Source organism: Callorhinus ursinus, unplaced genomic scaffold, assembly GCF_003265705.2.
Source record: "Callorhinus ursinus isolate GAN/ISIS: 27379988/994484 unplaced genomic scaffold, GSC_fseal_2.0 scaffold1, whole genome shotgun sequence".
Classification (NCBI taxonomy): Eukaryota; Metazoa; Chordata; class Mammalia; order Carnivora; family Otariidae; genus Callorhinus; species Callorhinus ursinus.
This window is the reverse complement of record NW_027397063.1, coordinates 125901428-125923852: the sequence shown is the minus strand read 5'-3', so window position 1 is coordinate 125923852 and position 22425 is coordinate 125901428. Positions and strand designations below refer to the sequence as shown.

Here is a 22425-nt window from a genome sequence, read left to right as displayed (position 1 = left end):
CTAACAGATTATACCACTCATTTAGGATTTGGACTTTTTCTTTCTGTTTTTTTTTTCTGTTTTATCTCAGTCTCTAATTACATGGCATCATCGTAAAATATTAAAACTAGAATGTGATCTTGAATTGCATTTCTTTGTGTGCTATCTTAATTCCCACTGCCTTTCACCTCATTTATGGCTCTTCTATCCATCACTATTTCTCAATTGCCCTTCCAGGACTTGGCACATAATAGTTGATAAGTATTTATTGAATTAAGATGATTTAATACTATTTCCCAAAATAAGTTCCATTAACTTATTCCCAGAAGAAGCAAAATAAGGATTCCAAAGCCAAAGTTCTGGAAACTATACCCCCTCTCTTCTCAAGAATCATAAGACATGTTAGCATATTAAAGAATCTGCAAAGTTTTGCCGTTAAGACACCTGTTTAAAATTATTTAACCTAGGGGCACCTGGGTGGCTCAGTCATTAAGCGTCTGCCTTCTGCTCAGGTCATGATCCCAGAGTCCTGGGATCGAGCCCCACATCGGGCTCCCTGCTCCGTGGGGAGTCTGCTTCTCCCTCTCCCCACTCCCCCTGCTTATGTTCCCTCTCTCGCTGTGTCTCTCTCTGTCAAATAAATAAATAAAATCTTTAAAAAAAATTATTTAACCTAAAATTTTCTATTCAAGGAACTCCTTTTGATAGGGTAATTATAGTGTTATTATCCATAACTAGACATCTTTGAGAGTGCAATGGGGCACTTTTAATTATTATACCAGGACAAAGGAATAAACTGGACCTATATGAAATAAATCGGACATACAGTCATTGTACCTATTGACAGAAACATGGAAATTCCCACAACTACTGTTATGTGTATATATGGATCAAAGTTTAGAATACAACAATTGACCTAAATATCTTATTTTACTGATGAGAAACATGAGGTCACAGAGAAGTTCAATTACTTCCCATTGGTAAATCTCTTGGAATTCAGTTAAAAGGCAGAGCTGCGAATAAAATCCAACTGCTGGAATGACATTTCCAAATCAGTTTCTGATTTGTTCAATCCTGAAATTGAAACAGTTAATTTGGCTGTATTTTCACAAAGAAGAAAAGAAACACTAGATTTATATGCTTCTCTCAGAATATCAGTTTGTCATGTAGGAAGCACTAATTTTATGTAGGTGCAAATGTAAATCAGATGTCAGCGGGAGACCTCTTGTCTCCTTGGAGATCTAGGAATAATTTTCTTGAGTTTTCAACAATTCCATGACCTAACAGAAGGCCAAAGTTCTGCTCTAGCCTCTGGAACTTTCCATGGGCCTATTGCTCATGGCCAGCTCTGCCTTCTGGGCTCATGGTTTCTCTGTGATATACTACATTAACCTACTCATAAAACAAGGTTCACTTGCCCCAAAACAGATACACCCTCACAAATTCTTAAAAGATTTTAAAAAATTTTATAAGAGGAAAAAGGAAGGATTTACTTCACAGCAAAGCAAATAAGAGTCACAATTAAGCTATAGCATTTTATTTTTTTTAAGCCCTAGATGCTTAAAATAATGCTACATAAGCTATAGCATTTAAAAAATATTTGTATTAAAGAGGGCATGTACCGAATGGAGCACTGGGTGTTATAGGCAAACAATGAATCATGGAACACTACATCAAAAACTAATGATGTAGGACTGTCGCCCATCGCCAAAATGTCTACAAGTGCACCTGCAGGTTCAAGTGCTGCCTCTGGCAGCAACCGAAGACTTCAGCAGACACAAGATCAAGTAGATGAGGTGGTGGACATCATGAGAGTCAATGTGGACAATGTGTTGGAAAGAGATCAGAAGCTCTCAGAGTTAGACAATTGTGCAGACGCGCTGAAGGCAGGAGCGTCGCAGTTTGAAACAAGTGCTGCCAAGTTGAAGAGAAAATATTGGTGGAAGAATTGCAAGATGTGGGTGATAGGGATTGTCGTTGTGGTCATCATCATCATCATCATCGTGTGGAATGTTTCCCCATGAAGAACCAGTGCAGCCCCAGCCTGCCGTTCAAGAAAGGTCTTAAAGACATTTGACTTAGAACCTGCTACATTCTCGAGCTCGCCTACTGTTCTGTCTAAACTGATTATTTTCTGTTTGTTACCATAAGGTTTAATTTCTAGGCAACGTGCCTTTGTAATGTCATAAGTGCTCCAAACTTGAAGTGCAGCCGCCCAGCCCATACCTGGCCCGGTGCCTTCACAGATTGCCACGTGGCTGATGAAGAGGATCTCTTAACTTCCCAAGTGTCATCACCTCAAAGTAATGTCTGATGCATTGGTGTCAATTCCAGTTAACGGAATTTGTTCCAAGTTAGCTATCCTTGCCTACTGACATCTTCAGAACCACATTCTAAACCTTTAGGTAATCAGATTTCCAGTCTGTGCCTTCCAGAAAGAACACTACTGCCTAACGCAGATCTGTAACCATAACAGGTTGTATCTTATTTTGCTATTTTTCGGATTCCCTAGAAGAGAACTCTCTACTGTTTATAAGCAAAAACAAAAAACAAACCAAAAAAAACTAATGATGTAATGTATGGTGATTAACATAATAAAAAAATAAAAAATAAAATAAAAAATAAAAAATATTTGTTGGCTCTCCATGCTACGAATTTTCACTGGCCCTCATCTTCATATCATCTTCTAGTTATTCACCCTTACTCCTCCTCCCTTCTTTTTCTTCTTTCTATCCTCTCTCTTCTTCCCTATCGAGTATTTGACCACAAATTTTTTCCCTTATGCTCATAAAAAAAATTACTGTTCCTTTGCCCTACCATACCTTGGTATCACCTAATTTCCTAATCTGTGATATGAATCGAGTATGGGAGTGTACTGGGGGTCCTCTGTCCCAATCATTTCTTCCAATGAAGATAGAGCATGCTTTACAAGGAAACGAGGTAAAAATAATATTCTGTGTCTCATTAAGCAATTATATAGCTCAATCTGAAGATAATTGCATTTACTCACAAAGAAATGATGGTAACCTGGACTAGGGTGGTAGCAGTGAAAACAGAAAGAAATGGACAAATACAAGAGACCGTTCAGAGTAGGAAGCCACAGGTATTGGTGGTTGATTGAAGAGATGAGGTTGAAGAGTAACAATCAAGTATAATTGTCCTCTCTAGCTTTCTAGTGTGCACAGCTGGAGAGTAGGGGGTCCCATTTACAAAGACAGTGGGCCTGCGGAGGGAGCAGGCTCAGAGGGGAATATAATGAGGTTGGTTTTGGAGATGTTGGATATGAAGTGCCCATGAGACAACCTCTGGGAGATGCCTCCTAGACAGGGAAATGTGTGTGTGTTTGGCACTCAGGATAGTGACAGTAAAGGCACAGGCTTTGGATTCAGAAGTAACTGGCTCCAAGTTCTAGCTCTCTGGTTTAACAGATGTGTGCCTCAAGCAAACTACTGGAATTCTCCATGCTTCTATCTCTTCATCTGTACAGTTAGACTTACTATTACAGTTCTATGTTGAGAAGGTATCTCAAGACACCACAGATAACATGTATGAAACTCTTAGCATAGCTCAATAAAAATAAGTAATTCAAAAGATACTTATTCAGCAAGTGGCATGAGGGACTCACTGTGGTGTGTCATCGGCCCCGCCTGGTCCCTTGCATGCCTACCCTCCCAGCCGGCCATGGGGAGAGGGGGGGATCCAGGCACCAGCCGAGCTCCTGCTCGTGTTCCCCGGCCAGTCCGGGGCATCCCGGCACCGCTTCAACGGTGGCTTCACCGGACCCACGGACCAGGTCGCAGCCGGAGCCCCAAGTGGATGGAATCATGAGGTACTTCTGCCGCGGCCAAGTGGTGTCGGGCTTCAGCCACGGCTCCAAACAGCTGGGCATCCCCACAGCCAACTTTCCAGAAGAAGTAGTTGATAATCTTCCAGCTGATGTATCCACTGGCATTTATTATGGTTGGGCCAGTGTTGGAAATGGAAATGTTCATAAGATGGTGGTGAGCATAGGATGGAACCCATATTACAAGAATACAAAAAAGTCTATGGAAACTCATATAAGGCATACCTTCAAAGAGGACCTCTTTTTTTTTTTTTTAAGATTTTATTTATTTATTTGACAGAGAGAGACACAGCGAGAGCAGGAACACAAGCAGGGGGAGTGGGAAAGGGAGAAGCAGGCTTTCCGCCGAGCAGGGAGCCCGATGTGGGGCTCGATCCCAGGACCCGGGGACTATGACCTGAGCCACCCGCTTAACGACTGAGCAGCTCGGGCTGCGATCCGGCCCACGGGTCCGATGAAGCCACCATTGAAGAAGTGCCCAGATCCCCAGACCGGCAGGGGAACACGAGCAAGGTGTTGGTGCCTCAAAGAGGACATCTATGGGGAGATCCTCAATGTAGCCATTATCGGCTACCTCAGACCAGAAAAGAACTTCAATTCTTCAAAAGAGAAAAAATAAGAATCCCTTATTTCAGCAATTCAAGCTGATATTGAGGAAGCTAAGAAACTATTAGATTTACCAGAACATTTGAAATTCAAAGAAGACAATTTCTTCCAGGTTCCTAAAAACAAAATAATGAATGGCTACTGATAAAAAAAAAATCATCTTATTTATTCATTTACTGTTTTCTAATATTTTACTGCTCATAACTCCTCAGTTGTTATATATTGAAAATCAGACATTTTTGTACAGTTATGAATTGGTTTAAACAGTACAGTGTCTTTACCACATTATGTTTCAACTGTTCAAATTAAACCCATCATGCTATAGTACTAAAGTGATTCACTTTAAAAATCAAGATTCTTTTTTCATGTAATATGTTGATTAAAATGTACCACTAGAAAAAATATACATATTTATTCAGCAATTCCTATGTACCAGACACTGCTCTAAGCATCTTATATATATTTACTAATTTAATCTTCACAACAATCCTGTATCATAGACAGTATTATTTTCTCCACTTTAAAGATGAAGAAACAAATGCAGAAATGGTAAGTAGCTTGTAATACTTATAAAGCAGGATGTGACGGATCTGAACCTAAGCAGTCTGGCTTCAGAGCATGCACACTTAACCACTGCACTGGACTTAATATTAGCTAAAATTATTATAATTATAGCCTTGGAAGTCCCCAGAAAATGATGTGGGAGCCTGTGAGTAACTAAATAATGATATTAATAATAGCTAATTTTTATTGAGTGCTTATTCTTTGTAAGGCAATATGCTGAATATCTTACATGGATATCTCAACAGTTTAATTTTCTCAACAGTCCTATGATGTAGGTACTATTATTCCTCTCATTTTGAAGATGAAGAAACAGACATGGAGAATATTAGTGGTTCTGACCAATGTCACAGAGATAAGTAATGGGGTCAGATTCAAAACCAGACAATCTGACTGTCACATTCTAAAAAGAAACATTAGAGAGGCAAAAAAGAGAATGTAAAGATGAGAAGAAGGTATAAGACAGAGTAATGAGGAACAAATGGTTCCAGCATCCTGTTAAGAAATCTTTTAAAATGTAAGCAATCACCTTTCACTGCCTTTGCCAAAGAGGACTGGCAAACATTCCCTCCTCCACCCGTTTGCAGCACATTCCCTGTACCTGACTTAAAGCACCTGCTCATGGTGCCACTGTGACACGTTCATTTGTCTCATAGGGTTGGGAGCCCTACCATTGCAGGAACCCTCCCTCATCCCCCTGAGCAGCCAGTGCCTTCAACAGCCCTCCTATAAACAAACATCTGCTGAATTAGAAAGCAGGGGAGAGAGCCAGAGAGAAAGGGGAAGAAGGAGCAAGGAGGCAGCAGCAAGAGAAAGCTTCTTGCCCTGTCTCCTAGCCTGAGCAGGGAAAACCTAGTTGTCGAATAGGATGAGAAGTAAAATTCCTTTCCAGATTTTTCTGCCACCTGGTAGGTTTTAGAAATCAGGACAGTCTTTGTAGAGGAGGTGACGAGGAAGCCAAGTCTGGAAGGGAGAAAAAGAGCTTCCTTTAGACATGAGAACGGTGAGGAAAGAAAGAAGACACATTTGGGAGCCACTCTCTATTTCTTGATAAATGCAATGATAAGGTGAAAGAACTCAACAGGGCCCATGATAAAGAACTTTATGTGCCATTCAAAGGAATTTAAGCTTTAGCCTGGACAGTAAGGGCCTCACACTCAAAAGCCCCTAAGAACCAGGACAGATTGAGGGGACCTCCAAGTCAGATTGGACAGCACTTGTCCTATCTATAGAAACAGCTTCCACTAAGCTTCAGCCTTCTGGTGCCATGCTGGAATGCAGACCCACAGTGGTCAGATATCCAACCCCCCAAAAGGAACCAGAAATCTACATTTTTGTGCAAAATAACCTGAGTTTTGAATACTGACAAAGAAAAATCATTGAATGTTTTAATAGTATCACATTTTTATTTTAGAAAGATTACTTGTGCATCCATAAGGAGGATTGACTATAAAAACTTACTAGCTACATACTAGTAGTAACCAGTCCTAGCATACTACAATTGGATTGGTAAGCCTCAAGAAGCTTAAGCCAGTGATGAAGTAGGAGAAAAGAGTTTATCACTATGAAATATTTATGCAGTAAAAAAAACTAGACTTTTCAACTGAATGGAAGTAGTGGATAGCAATGAGAGGAAGAAGTTGACTTTTTCTGCCTAAAATTGCATGATATTGAATGGAAAAGCTGAGTCCACTCAGACATGTTAATTGAAATATTCCTATGAAATATCCAAAAGCAATGAATAACGCTATTTAAAATAAAACTCTGAAAATCATGTAGCAACTTGAAAAAGTGATCATGCATTGTTAAATGAGGAAATGATGACAGATATCTATCTATGCCATGATTACAAAAATATCCAATGTCATACAAATTATATCTGCATACAAATGCTTAATATAATTTTGAAAAATGAAAATTGTTTAATTTGTTGAAACAACAAGATTTTAGTTTTTTCCCTTTCATTTGTTTTATTATGATCTTGTAAAACTTGTTTTGCAGTAAAAATAACAAAAAGATGGCAAATAGTTTCTGAGTGAATTAAGGAAAGACAAGTTTGCCATAAACTGAAGAATTTAGGGAAGGCTTGCTGGAGGAGGTGAGGTTTGAACAAGGTCCTAAAGGAGTGGAAAGTAGTTATTGCCTGAAGATGAATGTTTTCCTTGCTTCTCCATGGAAAATTGTACTACTTCCAAGGAACAAAAAATACAGTTCTACTATATATTGTGGCAAAGGATAAACAAAGCTGATTGCAACCTTGAAATTAATCTAATTTGCATCTAAATACCCACTCTGAATTTTCAAAAGATGAACCCATTTTTTTTGTTTAAAAGATTATTTTAGGGGTGCCTGGTTGGCTCAGTCCGTTAAGCATCTGCCTTCAGCTCAGGTCATGATCTCGGGGTCCTGGGATTGAGCCCCACGACAGGCTCCTGCTCAGGGGGGAGCCTGCTTCTCCCTCTCCATTTCCTCGCACCTCCCCCCATGCACACGCTGTCTCGCAAATAAATAAAATCTTAAAAAAAAAAGTTTTTATAGAATGGAATTTTCAGGGACCTAGAAATCAGAAAACCTGAATGCAGCACAAATTCATCCATTAATTAGCTATTGTCCCGCTTAAGTCACTTTTTCCATCTGGGCCTCCATTTCTCTTTGTAAAATGGGATAGGTAAATTAGTTGATCATTAAGTTTCCATCCAAAACTAAAATTATATTTTTCTCTGTTAAGAATACAGTATTCAGATGCTTCACATAAAGCTTAGGCTTATGAAATTATTGACACACCCTGTTTTGTGTTTTCATTTTGTTGTTGACTAAAGGAGTGTATTTTTAAGATCATCCATGCCTTTCTAACAAATGAGTTTATCACTCAGAAGCAGCCAAGCAAAAGAAGAGTGGAATGATCTGTTAAAAGCTCAGCTAAGGTGCCAGCTGGGGAACTATACACTGAAGATCTTTTTTTTTTCCCTTTGGGTGGGCAGCAAAGCAAGTTTTATTGAATGATAGTAAAGTGATAGTACTAAGCTCCTGAAGAGGGATGGGACCCAAGAGAGTAGCCCTACACTGAAGATTTGACACTGTGACCTCCAAGATGCAGTGTAAGTGCTACTTGACCTATGTCTCCAATAACTTGAATACAAAAGTCCAAGAACAAAGAGGAATGTGAGCGTCCCCTTGTAACATCACACTCAATAGCCCACTTGGGACATTTGTGCTTTCAGTCCTGCAACCCGAGGCTCTGCTGGGTTACAGGTTCCAATTCCCAGGAGAGGAACACTTACTATGGGATACAATGGGGGTTCTGCTGAGCTAGAAGCTGTACCTACCACTGGTATAGTTTGAACTCTCTGTGATACGGCAGTCACAGAAAGGAGCTACTGTACTGGCTGAGGCAATGAACCTTGATTAACCTAAGAACTCAGGGTTGCTTCTACACAATGTCTAAGACCACAGATACTCACTAAGACATCTCAGTATTTCCATAGCCAGTACTAACCATCACTGACCAGTTGTAACAACCATTATCCAGTAACACAGGGCAACAAAGGGCTTAAAATCCTCAGAATGAAGGTCTACCCTACTAGGCAAGCATACCAGTAGGAGTACTTGCAGAGGATGAGGAAATCTACAATGGATGGTGGAAGAGAGAAATGAGAGATCTCAATTACAGCCTCAGGATGAACTGCAGAAGCAGGGACTGGAGTAGCTTTTCACTGACCTTCCCGACTTACCTCTTCTAGGAAAATGCACCTTGAAAGTGACTCTGACTGGTTGAACTTGTACCTCAACTTTCCAGGAAGATGTCCTCTTGTTCTAAAAACAACAACAAAAAATATTGTTCCCATATTTTAGTTTGTGAACCAGATATAATTGGAGGGCATAAATGGATCTCAGTGGTGCAAGGGGCAGACTGTAAGACATCTTTTTTGCAATTTACAGATAGTATTGGCTTCACTTGTCCTCCAGACAGCTGCCACCACAACCAACATACTCAGAATTTTTGCTACTTGAGGCCAACCAGCCACACTCAAATCCCTATTGTCTCCTGCCTCTTTCTAACTCAGATTCAGATTCCGATGAAATGCCACACCAAAGAGCCTTTGTTTTGGCTTCGGAGAAGCTGCTGAGATGTGGGATGGTGCAAACCGGTAGTGCTGAGGAGCAAAGTGTGTGTTGGCCAGTAAGAGGCAAGAGATGGAAAAGAACCAGGCAGATAAATTCTCTTTCCTTTTCTCCTTCCAATGGAATGTTCTGAATCATGATTTCACCATGCAGCCTGGCCAAGTGGATTAACCTGCAAAGTGGCCTACTGTCTCCTTCAGCTTCTTACAGAGCAATAGTCTGCATGTTACCTTGCACTGTTTACCATCCTTCTCTGCTTTACTTCCCTTTTCTCCCACTCCTGCAGCCCTGGCCTTGTAGCTCTCAAATAAAGCATCAGCACTTAGTCCTTGCCTCAGATTCTATTTTCCAGAGATCCTAGGTTAAACAACTACATTATTTAGACTCCCTTAAAGTTAGATATGACCATGTAACTGAATTCTAAACAATGGACTACAAGGAGAAATTATGTATCCCACTTCCAAACTTGACACATACAAATCTGTTCTTTTTCTCTACAAACTAACTAGAAAAGAGAAAGAAAAAGAAAAACTGGGAACATTTGGAAGCCTTTACACAGCAGAGCCTCTGTTAGCCTGAGTCCCTGAATGATAGGAATTTGTTCATATTCCCACTACTATTACATGAACCAAATAATTAATAATAATAATAATAATAATAATAAGCTTCTCTTATGTTTGAACCACATATATTTGAGGTCTATTGGTCATTGCAATCAGCATATGCTACTTAACAGACTTAAACCAGTAACTACTAAAGTTACTAAACCAGTAACTACAATTAGTAAAGATCAAGATTCAAAAAAAGGTATGATGCAAAGGCTGGGAGTCCTGCTTGCCTGAAACCATATCTTATTTGTAAATTTGTGTAAATGAAGGAAAGCAACAGAGTCGTGATTCATTTCTCCAAAATTTACAGAGTTACTAGGTCTTCTTTTAAAAAAAAAAAAAAAGATTTATTTATTTATTTATCTGAGAGAGAAAGAGAGAGAGAGAGAGAGTGTGTACATGAGAGGGGGGAGGGTCAGAGGAGAAGCAGACTCCCCGCTGAGCAGGGAGCCCAATGCGGGACTCGATCCCGGGACTCCAGGATCATGACCTGAGCCAAAGGCAGTCGCTTAACCAATTGAGCCACCCAGGTGCCCCAGTTACTGGGTCTTCTTTAAAAGCCATTCCCACCCAGTCACCCTTCAACCCCTCTTTTCACACCTCCAGAAAAAAAGCCAAATGAACTAAACTGGCAGGTGCTCATCTGTGTAAACATCTTTGTGCAGGTTTTACTCATAAAGGCTACAATTCTAGGAATACAAGAGAAACTAAGCTAGATGCAATCACTGAAACTAACAGACTTCTACATTTCTACCTTACATGTTACCCACAAATGAGAGCAATTTTTCTCCAAAAAGGAGAAAAGTCCCCGTGTGAGGAACATTTCATTTTTGATATTATAGTAAATGTGCCCTCTAATCTTAAAACTCAGGAGGACGCTGTGGCACATAACCATTACTCCCATTTGCAATCGCTGCTTAATCTCAATCTTAATCTTAATACAAACAACTCAAAAATCTCCACCCACTTCATTCTCTTTCTCCCTCTTGGTACCCACATCATCGCTCCATAAAGGTAAGCCCATGGTAGAGTGGAAATAGTAAAGTTCCTGCCTTTTTCTCCCAGCGCTGTATTCAGTAAGAAAGAACAGATGCTGGGGCAGTCATGTGCTAATAACCGATGGCAGCAGCATCCCAGAGAAGCTGTGAAAGAGAGATACAATCCAAACCAAAGACTGGGGAGGAGATTAGTCAGGAGTACAGGATGAAGTCAACATCTGTGGCTTCTGCTGGAGGGAAAGGAATGGTTCATAGATCTTGCTAGACCTCAGCCCCACTAACAGGACATCTTAAATGGAGGAAAAACTGCACATTATCTTTATTAGTCCATTCAACGTATACTCACCGGGAAGTTACTATGCTTAGAACCCACAATCAACACTGCAGTGTACAAGATAATTAGATATCTGCTCTGATGGAGCTTGTGGACTAGTCTAGAAACTCCATACTCCATTTTCAATAAGTTAAAAGTACCAAGGGATTCATTCCCACCGGCTTTCCTAAGAAAAAATAAATTGTAAACGTGATGATTATTATTACCCTAAACATCACTTATAAAACTTCTAAAAGTGTCCTCACATGGCTTAAGATATAAATCTCAAGACACTGGCTTCTGAACTAAAAATCGAAACAGAAGTTCTGATAAATTAAAATTCCCTACCATCTATCCAGGTTCTTTCCTCTCCTAAAATCTTTAAATAGACTATCTGATTTTTTTTAAATGAACTCTTTTGACATATCAGGGAGAGGTAAGACTTGAAATAGTGCTAGATTAGTTTACAGAGTGGATACATCTTCTTGTTAATTAAAGTATCAGGTATGAGCTGGACAAAGGCAAAGGCCAGGAAACTTCATTCATCACAGATGGTATTTTGCAAATGGGAAACTCTGCTGGCACAAGGAGATGGTTACAGTGGTTGGTTCTTCTCTCAGAAAGATAATGGCTCCGGCATAAGGGGGAACTGTATGCACAGCTGGTAGAGGAGTGGGAGGGGCTGAAAGGAAGGGAGCCAGTCCCTTGCACATGTTAAAAGCAACCCTGGATATGATAATGGCTTGGGGGCTATATTATTTTTAATATCCTTATCAGTTAGAGATGCATAATGATCTACTGATGTCTAAAGCAATATGTGTCTAGAATTTGTTTTAAAATATGTCATTAAAGGACCACAAAATGTTGATATTTGTTAAAACTAGGTCATGGGTACATGGGTAAAATCTCTCTATTTTGTGTGTTTGAAAGTTTTCATTATAAAATATTTTTTAAAAGAGCTACCCCCTGGGTCAGAAAGTTGTATACAGCTGAGGTATCAAGCTGTGAGCTTCTAACTGTAGCAGCTGCTACAGCACCAATAAATAGAAAATTCATGAACCTTTATTGCTGATCGTCACTGAGGCATTGCTGCATAGAGTGGGAAGTTTCCTCAGATTTGGGGGAGGAGAGTCCTGATGCAGTAAAATATAGGATCACATTCGCTCTTTTTTGTGGCTTCTGGGAGGTGGTAGGCTGCTTCAGGTTGGAGGTGAACATCTCTTTCCCAGCTACTGGTTGCCAGAAACTCATTGAAGTGGACGATGAACGCCAACTTCGTAGCTTTTATGAGAAGCGTAAGGCCACAGAAGCTGCTGCTGCTGCCGCGGGTGAAGAATGGAAGGGTTACGTGGTCCGAATCAGTGGTGGAGATGACAAACAAGGCTTCCCCCCGAAGCAGTCTGTCCTGACCCATGGCCGTGTCTGCCTGCTGCTGAATGAGGGGCATTCCTGCTACAGACCAAGGAGGACTGGAGAGAGAAGGCACAAATCTGCTTGGGGTTACATTGTGGATGCCAATCCCAGTGTTGTCAACCTGATCATTGTAAAAAAGGGGAGGGTGGAAAGAACATTCCTGGACTTACTGATATTACTGTGCCTCATCGCCTGGGGTTCCAAAAGAGCTAGCAGAATCCACAAGCTTTTCAGTCTCTCTAAAGAAGATGATGTCTGCCCGTATGTTGTGAGAAAGCCCCCAAATGAAGAAGGTAAGAAACTCAGAACCAAAGCGCCCAAGACTCAGCATCTTGTGCCCTTGTGTTTGTGTACACACAAACAATGGTCTATTGCTCTGAAGAAACGGTGTACTAAGAAAAATAAGGAAGAGGCTGCAGAATAGGCTAAACTTCTGGCCAAGACAATAAAGGAGACCAAAGAAAAACACCAGGGGGGCACCTGGGTGGCTCAGTCGTTAAGTGTCTGCCTTCAGCTCAGGTCATGATCCCAGGGTCCTAGGATTGAGCCCCGCGTCGGGCTCCCTGCTCCGCAGGAAGCCTGCTTCTCCCTCTCCCACTCCCCCTGCTTGTGTTCCCTCTCTCTCTGTGTCTCTCTCTGTCAAATAAATAAATAAATAAAATCTTTTAAAAAAAGAAAAAGAAAAATGCCAGGAACAGATTGCTGAGAGACAGAGGCTGTCTTCCCTGAGAGCTTGTACCTCTAAGTCTGAGGCCAGTCAAAAATGAGATTTTCTAAAGATTAACAAATAAATACAATCAGATATAAAAAAAAAAAAAGATAGGATCACAGTCTTTGTTCTCTGCACAAAGTTATCCCAGATGCCACTCTTCTCCCTCTCAATATAGGTGACAGAATATCAGAACCATAGAACCCCTTGCTCTTCAGCATATCTGCAGCTTGATGACCACAACAGGCACTTTCTTGTGGACCAATTTGTGTTTATCTAATTCTATTTAGTTTTTCATACCTATCCAAACACTTGTCCATGGCCACCTCTACTATGGTATATTTCTCATTTATCTTACTTACCCAAACAATAATTACTCTTCCATAATACCGTGAATATCTCCCTATTCAGTAATAATGACACTCCCACCAGCTATTATTTATTTTCTCCTAAAAAATGAACCCACATCTGCATTGACCCAAACCCTTCTCTCCAACCAGTGTTCCCTCACTTCCCAACCTCCCAGTGGACCTAGCCCAGTGCTGGGCTGACTCTGGGCAAACAGTCCTTGGTCTCACTTATTGAGCTACTAACTAAATACTGGGATTTAAGCATGAACATGTCATTCATTGATTCAATAGACAAATATTAAGCACCTATTATGTGCCATGTGTTACATCTACAAAAATAAATAAATTAGACAGCAACCTTGAAGATGGTCAAAATCTACCCTGGGAGGAGATAAGTGCGAAAACAATTGCAATAGGTTGTAAAAAAAAAAAAAAAATGCAGTTAAATATGTATGCTAGGTAGAGTGGCAACATTAATCCTAATTTATTTATTTATTTATATATTTTTTTAGATTTTATTTTTGAGTCATCTCTACACCCAATGTGGGGTTCAAACTCACAACCCCAAGATCTAGAGTCACATGCTCTACCAACTGAGCCAGCCAGGCTCCCTCTCCCTTTTTGAGCTTTGACCTTTACTACTCTTCAGCTGTTGATTTTTTATTGCAAAGGCTCCTAGTTCTACAACGTTGACTAAGTGGACCAAAGGCATATGCCTGAGTGGACAAGAATGTGACAATGATACACAGTTACTGTGATACACTGAAGTCAAGACTGATTTTGACAAGAATGAAAGCTTTCTACCTGCTGCCCCTATCTTATGGGATTTTTAGGGATTGGAGAAATAGCCATTGTCTTTCTTAAAAATCCTGAAAGTCCATGTGAGATTGAATGCCATTTAGATAAATGAGCCATTTATAGTGATAGCTCATATAACAGAATTATTCAGTTGGTTGCTCTGGAATTTGTTCATTTTATTTTTAAAGTTCAGTGGAAGTTAGTTTTGTCCAAGTTCTCTGCAAACTTTGTTGAGAAATTAAGTTCCAGGTGGTAAGATCCTAGATAAGTATCAACAGGCATGGCAAAAGTATCAGGAGCATTACATGTTTAAGTGTTCATTGATTAGTAACATGGGTATACTTTATTCTAAGACAAACACTGATGTGTAGGACAGTTCATTCTTCAAGAGAAACAAGCCAGGTAATTCTTCAAAGGAGACAATTACAGAACCATGACTTACATGTTATTTGGTGACATGCTAAGCAGGATTCCTGCCACCACCACTGTGTGGTCAACATCTGTGTTGGCTACTTCACTCTTTTCTTTCAGGAGCCTTGACTACTTCTGCTCCTCCTCCTGCCTCTGTTCCCCAAACTCCAAGAGTTAAGATACTGTTTGCAGCTCTCCTAAGCAACCCACTTTGGCACTTTCCCCCTGGTCAGCACTTTTCCCAAAATATCTCCTCCTCTAAAGTTGCTCTTTACTCCTCCTCCAATTCCCTCCAATCGAGACCACTAACTATCTCATCTTCTCAGCTAGGTGTTAGAGGAAACACAATCATAATGCTTGATTAAACCAATTCAGGCCTCGCCGCCATCATGAATGACACAGTAACTATCCGGACCAGGAAGTTCATGACTAACCGACTACTTCAGCGGAAACAGATGGTCATTGATGTTCTTCACCCTGGAAAGGCAACGGTACCTAAGACAGAAATTCGGGAAAAACTAGCCAAAATGTACAAGACCACACCAGATGTCATATTTGTGTTTGGATTCAGAACCCATTTTGGTGGTGGCAAGACAACTGGCTTTGGCATGATTTATGATTCTTTGGATTATGCAAAGAAAAATGAACCCAAACACAGACTTGCAAGACATGGCCTGTATGAGAAGAAAAAGACATCAAGAAAACAGCGAAAGGAACGTAAGAACAGAATGAAGAAAGTCAGGGGGACTGCAAAAGCCAACGTTGGTGCTGGCAAAAAGTGAGCTGGAGATTGGACAACAGAAGGAGTAAAGATGCTGCAGTGGCTTTATCTGTGGTGGTTGTGCAGATTTTTCATGAGAAGATCAATAAACTAAGAATGTTAAAAAAAAAAAAAAAAAAAACAATTCACACTGAAGTATAAGGTGGTAGGCGCCTTAACTTGCATAGCAGTTTTTAGAAGAACCCGTTATTCCAAATGAATCTCTGATTGGTGGGATGCAGGAGGGAATTATTTTTGAGGTGTGGGGAGTTAGAGAGATTTACCTCATTGATTCATACTCATCAGAGCCCCTACATCCAATTTTTCTTCCTCATAGAGATTTCTAAAGATGATGCATACTATAGCCCCAGTTCACCAGGCTATAAATAAAGAACCTCAGCATGAAACCTGGCTTGGCTTTACATTTCTTACCATCTAGTTGAGTTTCTTTTCTAGAATCATGTGCACACTTTTGAACTTTTTCTAGATAGGCTTCTATGGCTTCTAGTATAGATAAAAATGCTGATTATCTATGCGCTGTTATCTTTGTCAAATAGCAAAATACCTACCTTGAAAGTTAATATTAGATAAGAATAGTGGTAAAACAGTGACCACAATGACACTGTGAAGAGAGTAAATTAATATGGAAATCAAATAAAGGAGTGAGGTGCATCTTTATGACATTACATTTTAACATCAGTTTATTATATGTAAACAAACCTGCCCTTTAAAAATCCCAAACATTGCCCATAAAAGGGGAACAAAGGAAACACACACACACACATTTCTCACTAATGCCCTTACAGTCAGTTCTACACCCAGCTCAGATTCTGTTTCCTCATTGCACACCAAATGAAATCGTGGTTTGCATTTAGGGTCTACCTTTTAAGAAAAAAAAAATGTTTTTTAATACTAAACACACTTAGGGGCGCCTGGATGGCTCAGTCATTTACGCATCTGCCTTCAGCTCAGGTCAAGATCCCAGGGTCCTGGGATCGAGCCCAACATCAGGCTCCCTCAGCGGGGAGCCTGCTTCTCCCTCTGCCTGTAGCTCCCCCTGCTGGTGCTCTCTCTGTCAAATAAATAATCTTAAAAAAAATACTAAACACACTTGTCTTTGACCATATACAGTGGCATTCCCTCAAATTAAATGCCTAGACAAAGAGAGTCCACTGATTATTTGGCTTTCTTTCACAGAGTTCCAATTCTATCTTCACCGTATCTCCAAGCATGGAGAGTCACAGCGAAGGTATAAGCAAACTGAAGAGACTCTCCCTCATAAACACTATGACAGAACTCGACTTCCTGACTAGATGCGCCAAGTCCCAAACCAGTGCTACATCCCCACTACAAAACCTAAAAAGCAAGCTTAAAATTCACAACAAGCCCCCAGAAAATCAAACCTTGGAAATAAGGCCAAGTTCCACTACTTTATCACTCAGCAAGTCCATAATGAGTTTCCTCCCTGTGCCAGGTATTAGCTAGGCTCACGTGATACAAAGGTGAATGATTAAATGGGGTCCCTGCCTTCCTGGGTTGGGCTCACAGTTGAATGACATAAACAGGCAGTTATAGTGTAACAGCTGTTGTGACAGAGAGAAAGACCACAGGTCAGGGACGTACAGGGCAGGAGCATCTACCTCACCTAAGCACGTCGGGGCAGGGGAGTATCAGAAAAGTTTCTTGGAGAAGTAAGCATCTAAGATGAGGGATTTTAGTTTTAGTTTTAGTTTTTAGTTTTTCTTATTTTTGTATTTTCATGTGGTTTCTGACTTCCAAAAATTTGCAGGAATGGCACAAAGGATTCTCATATACCCTTCATCCGGATGTGCTACGTGTTATACCAAATACACTCTCTCTCATGTATATAATACATGTATAGACAAATACACATTTTAAAGCCATTTGAGAGTAACTTACAGAAATTATGCCCCCTTTGCTCTTAAATACTCCAGCGTGTGTTTCCTAAAAGCAAGGACATTCTCCTCCATAGCCTACAATTAGCAAAATCAGGAAATTAATACTGATCTAATACTACTGTCTTATCTACAGACCTTATTCAAATTTAACCAATTGCCCTAACATATACTTTATAGCAAAATAAATTCCTAGCTCACACACTGCATTCTGGTGTCGCGTCTGTTTTGTATTGTACAGTCTGGAACAGTTTCTTTGTCTTTCCTGACCTTGTCATTTTTGAAGCACACAATCTAGTTATTGAGTAGAATGTCCCTCAATTTGGTTTTGTTTGATATTTTCTCATTATTAGATTTAGCATAAGCATTTTTGGCAGTTCATTTTGTGTTTCTGAGATGAGTGCTGAAGAATGAAGAGAAATCAGCCTGCATAACCTACTGCTACATTTATTTATTTTTACATCAGACCTGGGAGGAAGGAAGGTGGAGAGCAAAGGGAAAGGCTCTACTATTATTAGCTGATATTGATCTGGCACGTAATAAGTGCCAGGCGCTGTTCCAAATGCATTATGTAAGTTAGCTCAATCATCCCTCACATCTCCACCACAATTGTTCTTTTCCCATTTTTCAGACAAGAAAGACTGAGCTACATACAGATGACAAAGCTACCAAGTGGAGCAGCCAGGTTTCAAATCCAGACATCCAGACTCCACTGCCTATACTGTCAGCAGAAAAGACTTAGTGAAAGCAAAAATCTTACAAAAAGAAAGGCTTGCCCTGAGTTCAGAACAAGTTGGCCTCCAGAAGTGTGCAATACTTGGTCGAAGCAACTTCCGTAGAGATCGTGGTTTATGGCTGTGGTGTTCCCGCCCCCTGCTGGCTGCAGTCGCGTATCGCATGCTTTTCACTGCTTTCTCAATTGGATGGAGCACCTCTACGCAGAACAATGATCACTGAAATTTCTGCAGAACTCAATTATGCCTGACCTATGAACATGCATCAGGAAGAATTTGGCATTCCTTCCTTTTTCTCTGTGCCTCTCAGCCCCTCACCACATTCTAAAGGTTGCTCAGCAGAATAAATCCTAAGCCCTGTTCTCACCAACTTCCTTTATGAAACTTCCCCAGAGAATATTTTTTAAACCATGACAAATTTGGAATCCACTGAAGCAGTAAGGAAGCTAAAGTTAAATTAATCAGAATACAATCCCCAGACAAGACAATCATTGCAGCTGAGGAAACCTGTAGGGAGGGTGTTTGTCCTTGGAAAATATTTGAAAAAGATCCAGTGCAGCTGAAGCAAATCATCTCACAGTGGGCTCTGAAGAGCCACATAGGATCAAATCACTAGGCAAATAAGATGATGGAGAGGAAAAATTCCTCTGAATGAATCATAAGTAGCCTCTATTTTCAATCAAATTCCCCTTCTCTTCAAAGGTAAAAGCCTGTCCCTCTGAGCTTCAAAAACCCCTGGGGCTTTCACAAAATTCCATTGTTTTCTCCAGTAAGAGGAAGAAGTAGAAGTAAAAGCCAGAAGACAATGGAATGGCAGTCTCTAAAGGAAGGCACACTGATTGATTCCATATATACCAGGACAAAAAAAAAAAAAGAACTTGTATTTAAATTCACAAACTATATTCTACCAGAAAATTTGCTCATTCTGCCTCAATGGCAAGTACAGATAAGCCAGTGGCCATTATTAAACCACTTCTAAGCTCCTTGATAGAATTTTGAGAATGGTGATGCAAGGAGGTCCTTTGTAAGCATTAACTTGATAACTTATAGACACCTGTCTGTCAGGTTTGAAGAGACACAAATACATCTGCATACGGATATAACCAGTCAAGGCTGAAACATTGGACCCCAGGTCAAATCAACTCAGTTAGATAAATGCCTCCCAGGAGGTGATTAAGCTAAGCAAGCTTGTTACTTCAAGGTCTTCTTGTTTATTTTATTTTTTTTTTAAGATTTTATTTATTTATTTGAGAGAGGGAGAATGAGAGATAGAGAGCACGACAGGGAAGAGGGTCAGAGGGAGAAGCAGACTCCCTGCCGAGCAGGGAGCCCGATGTGGGACTCGATCCTGGGACTCCAAGATCATGACCTGAGCCGAAGGCAGTCGCTTAACCAACTGAGCCACCCAGGTGCCCCTTCTTGTTCATTTTAATAAAGCATCCAGGGTTCCATGAAGGATTCATCAGAACTCCCTACTTTCAGTCTATCTGGAAATTTGTGCCTTATATTAGTTATCCTCTGCCACAGTAGTGCTGTAATAACCACCACAAAACATCAAGGACATCCAGCTTTGAGCATTTATTGCTCTGGTGTCTTGGGGTTGTCAACCAGAACAGCCTTGCTTTGGTATCACCTGGGCTCTCTCATAAGTCTGGGCCTGATGTGACTGTGTCTCTCATCACCCAGCAAGCTAGGCCAGTATTTTTCTCATGGCAGAAACACAGTGCCTTTTTTTAAATTTATTTATTTATTTATTTATTTATTTATTTCTGGTCCAGATTCAAGGAAAGTAGACTCTGCATTGGAAGATATGAAGTCTCAGGGCAAAAGGCGTAGATACAGGAATGGGTTAAAGACTTGGAGCCATGACCAGAATCTACTACAGGCCCAGAAAATCAATAAATTCCACTGGGTAACTCCATATTCCCAGAGCACTCTTTCTTTACATATACTCTTCTCAATATATGGACTACAAACAGTGCTCTCTAGATTGTCCTGGTAAGATTAAATAAAAAGTAAATTCCTAAACCTTGTGGATAACTTTTCTACCTGTGAGATCTGGAACACCCCAGCTAACTGAAGACCATCAATTTCTCATTGATACCTGGTCCCAACTTCATTCTAGAGCAGTCTAGAACTTAAGAAAAAGCAGAAAAATGTCTCTGATTTTGTCTCCTACTATCTCACAATCTCTGGTCAAAAAATATATATCTATTTTTTTTTAATTTTAGAAATGTGTGATGAAATAAGATTTTAAAAATTAGGGTGTCAAGTTAATTTCTTGATCAATTGCAATAGGAGTCTTTCTGGGTGAAAATCAAAATACACGTAATATCTGAAAATTTTTTTAGTTGTAAGAAGGAACTAAGAACTCTTCTTGCTTTGTTTTATCTCTTGGCTTCTGACTTCTGAATGGCCTTGATGGATTCTCTTATTTGAATATGTTCATATAATGACTATTCAGTTCTCAAATGACTAGGTTTTTAACCAAGTCATTTTTCCTTCCTTCTCAGCTTCGTATTCATCTTTTTCCATTCCATAACTGTTCTGCTACCTGTCTAGAAAGAATATATAAATGGAAAATAGATGACCCCTCTCTCCTCAGTTTACAAATTTATAAATGTAATTTAACAGGAGAATCTAGTATTTTCACTAATTATCTTTCTTTTACTATGCTCCAGGTGATCTTGCAAATAACAAGGGCAAAAGCTTACTCTTGTTTTGGGGTGTTTGGGTTTTTTTTCTAGTTTAAGTCAAGATTAGAGTAACAACATGATGAACCATACTATGTTTCTCCTGGTATTTCCATCTTTCTGGATTGATGATATATCAGGCAGCCCAATTTTTCCCAAAGGATACGTGCACATTCAAAATATTAAACCCTTAACAGAGACAAATGAGGAAGCCATCTGGGATTCCTCCGTTACTTCCCAATTTCACGGAATCTCTTAACTTAGCCCTTTGACCAATGATCTGCTCATTTCACTGTCATACAAGTTCTTTTTTCTCCACCTGACAGTTTGCCTACCTTTTTGTGTATTGTAACATAAAAAACAATTTCAAGGAGTAAAACCGTCTCCCATAACCTATCTCCGCTAATGCCAACCATATTGATTGCCTGACCTTTGCTAAGTCTACTGACTAGATGGTGTATAATGTTTGGGGATTAAAGATGCTGACTTATTTCTTTCCTAAGTCAAACTTAAACTCTGACTGCCCAGAATCGAATCCTGCACACTGTCTCAACCTGTCCCTGCTTCACACCACTCTCTCTGACATTTGGACACCACTTATTGATTGAAATTTTAGCAGCTGTCATTCAAGGACAGCCAGCTTTAGCTGGACCAGCATTAGAATAGCAGACTCCCAAGGTCCTAAAAAGGACCCAGTCTGACACACATGTGTATAACTTTCTGCAGAAATAAATGGATTCAATGAGGTTATCAGTTTAATAATTCTCATCCAATTATGATTATCACAATTAACAAACAGGTTTAGTAACAGAGGCATTCAGACTTGAGGGCTTTTCCTTTTCAGTAGAGAAAATAGGATAAGAATGATTTTGCTTTCTCATTTCCAAGTATTTGGGTTGTGAAATCCATGGACTAAAATCTACTTCTATTTAACAGATGAGTTGCTAGCTTAGTGATGCAAGAGCATCATTCAAGACCATAAACCTCCACTGTCACCACATACACACACAGATTAGATAATGCCCTGGTCAAAAAAAAAAAAAAGGTCTTTGCCAAATCTGACTATATACATGAAAACTAGGCCTGGCTGCATATCAATTGGGGTTTATTTAACTTGTAATTAAAAGAAAAATTTTCCATCTTTCAAAAAGCATTTCTAAGCACTTTAAAAATGGCAAATATTTTAAAAGGTAAGTACACTGCTCACCTTTAACAGCATATTTGCAAGTCATTCATGACCTCAAAGATCCAAGACAATCCTTTCATTTTCTCTTAAGAAACAAGTCATTACTATTTGGCTTACTATCCACAACCAGATAGGACTATAAACACTTCCACTTAATAGAATAATCAATGAAGCACCACTGTTGACTCATTATAAAATTCAGACTAGGACATATGCACCTTAACATCTTGTATGGCTTAGGTTTATTATTTATTGTTTTCTTTTTTTGTATGGTTTAGTTTTGAGTGCACAGCCACTTTAAGACACTGATCCCAATTCACTTTGAGCAGTTTTCCCTATTGACGTGGAAAAGATGTTTAAAGTTAAATTGTATATTTTATATTTCCACCTTATACCTAAAATAGAGTTAAGGTCTCCAAGGTAT

The 22425-nt window shown here is 39.8% G+C and overlaps 1 long non-coding RNA gene and 2 pseudogenes across 1 annotated transcript in view; 2 read left to right on the top strand and 1 right to left on the bottom strand.

Moving 5' to 3' along the window:
- The window catches only part of LOC141374134 (uncharacterized), a 219918-nt gene that overhangs the window by 47923 nt on the left and 149570 nt on the right, over nucleotides 1-22425 (bottom strand). The window lies entirely within an intron of this gene.
- On the top strand, nucleotides 1687-2685 carry LOC112822924 (vesicle-associated membrane protein 3 pseudogene; annotated as a pseudogene).
- On the top strand, nucleotides 3639-4748 carry LOC112820245 (riboflavin kinase pseudogene; annotated as a pseudogene).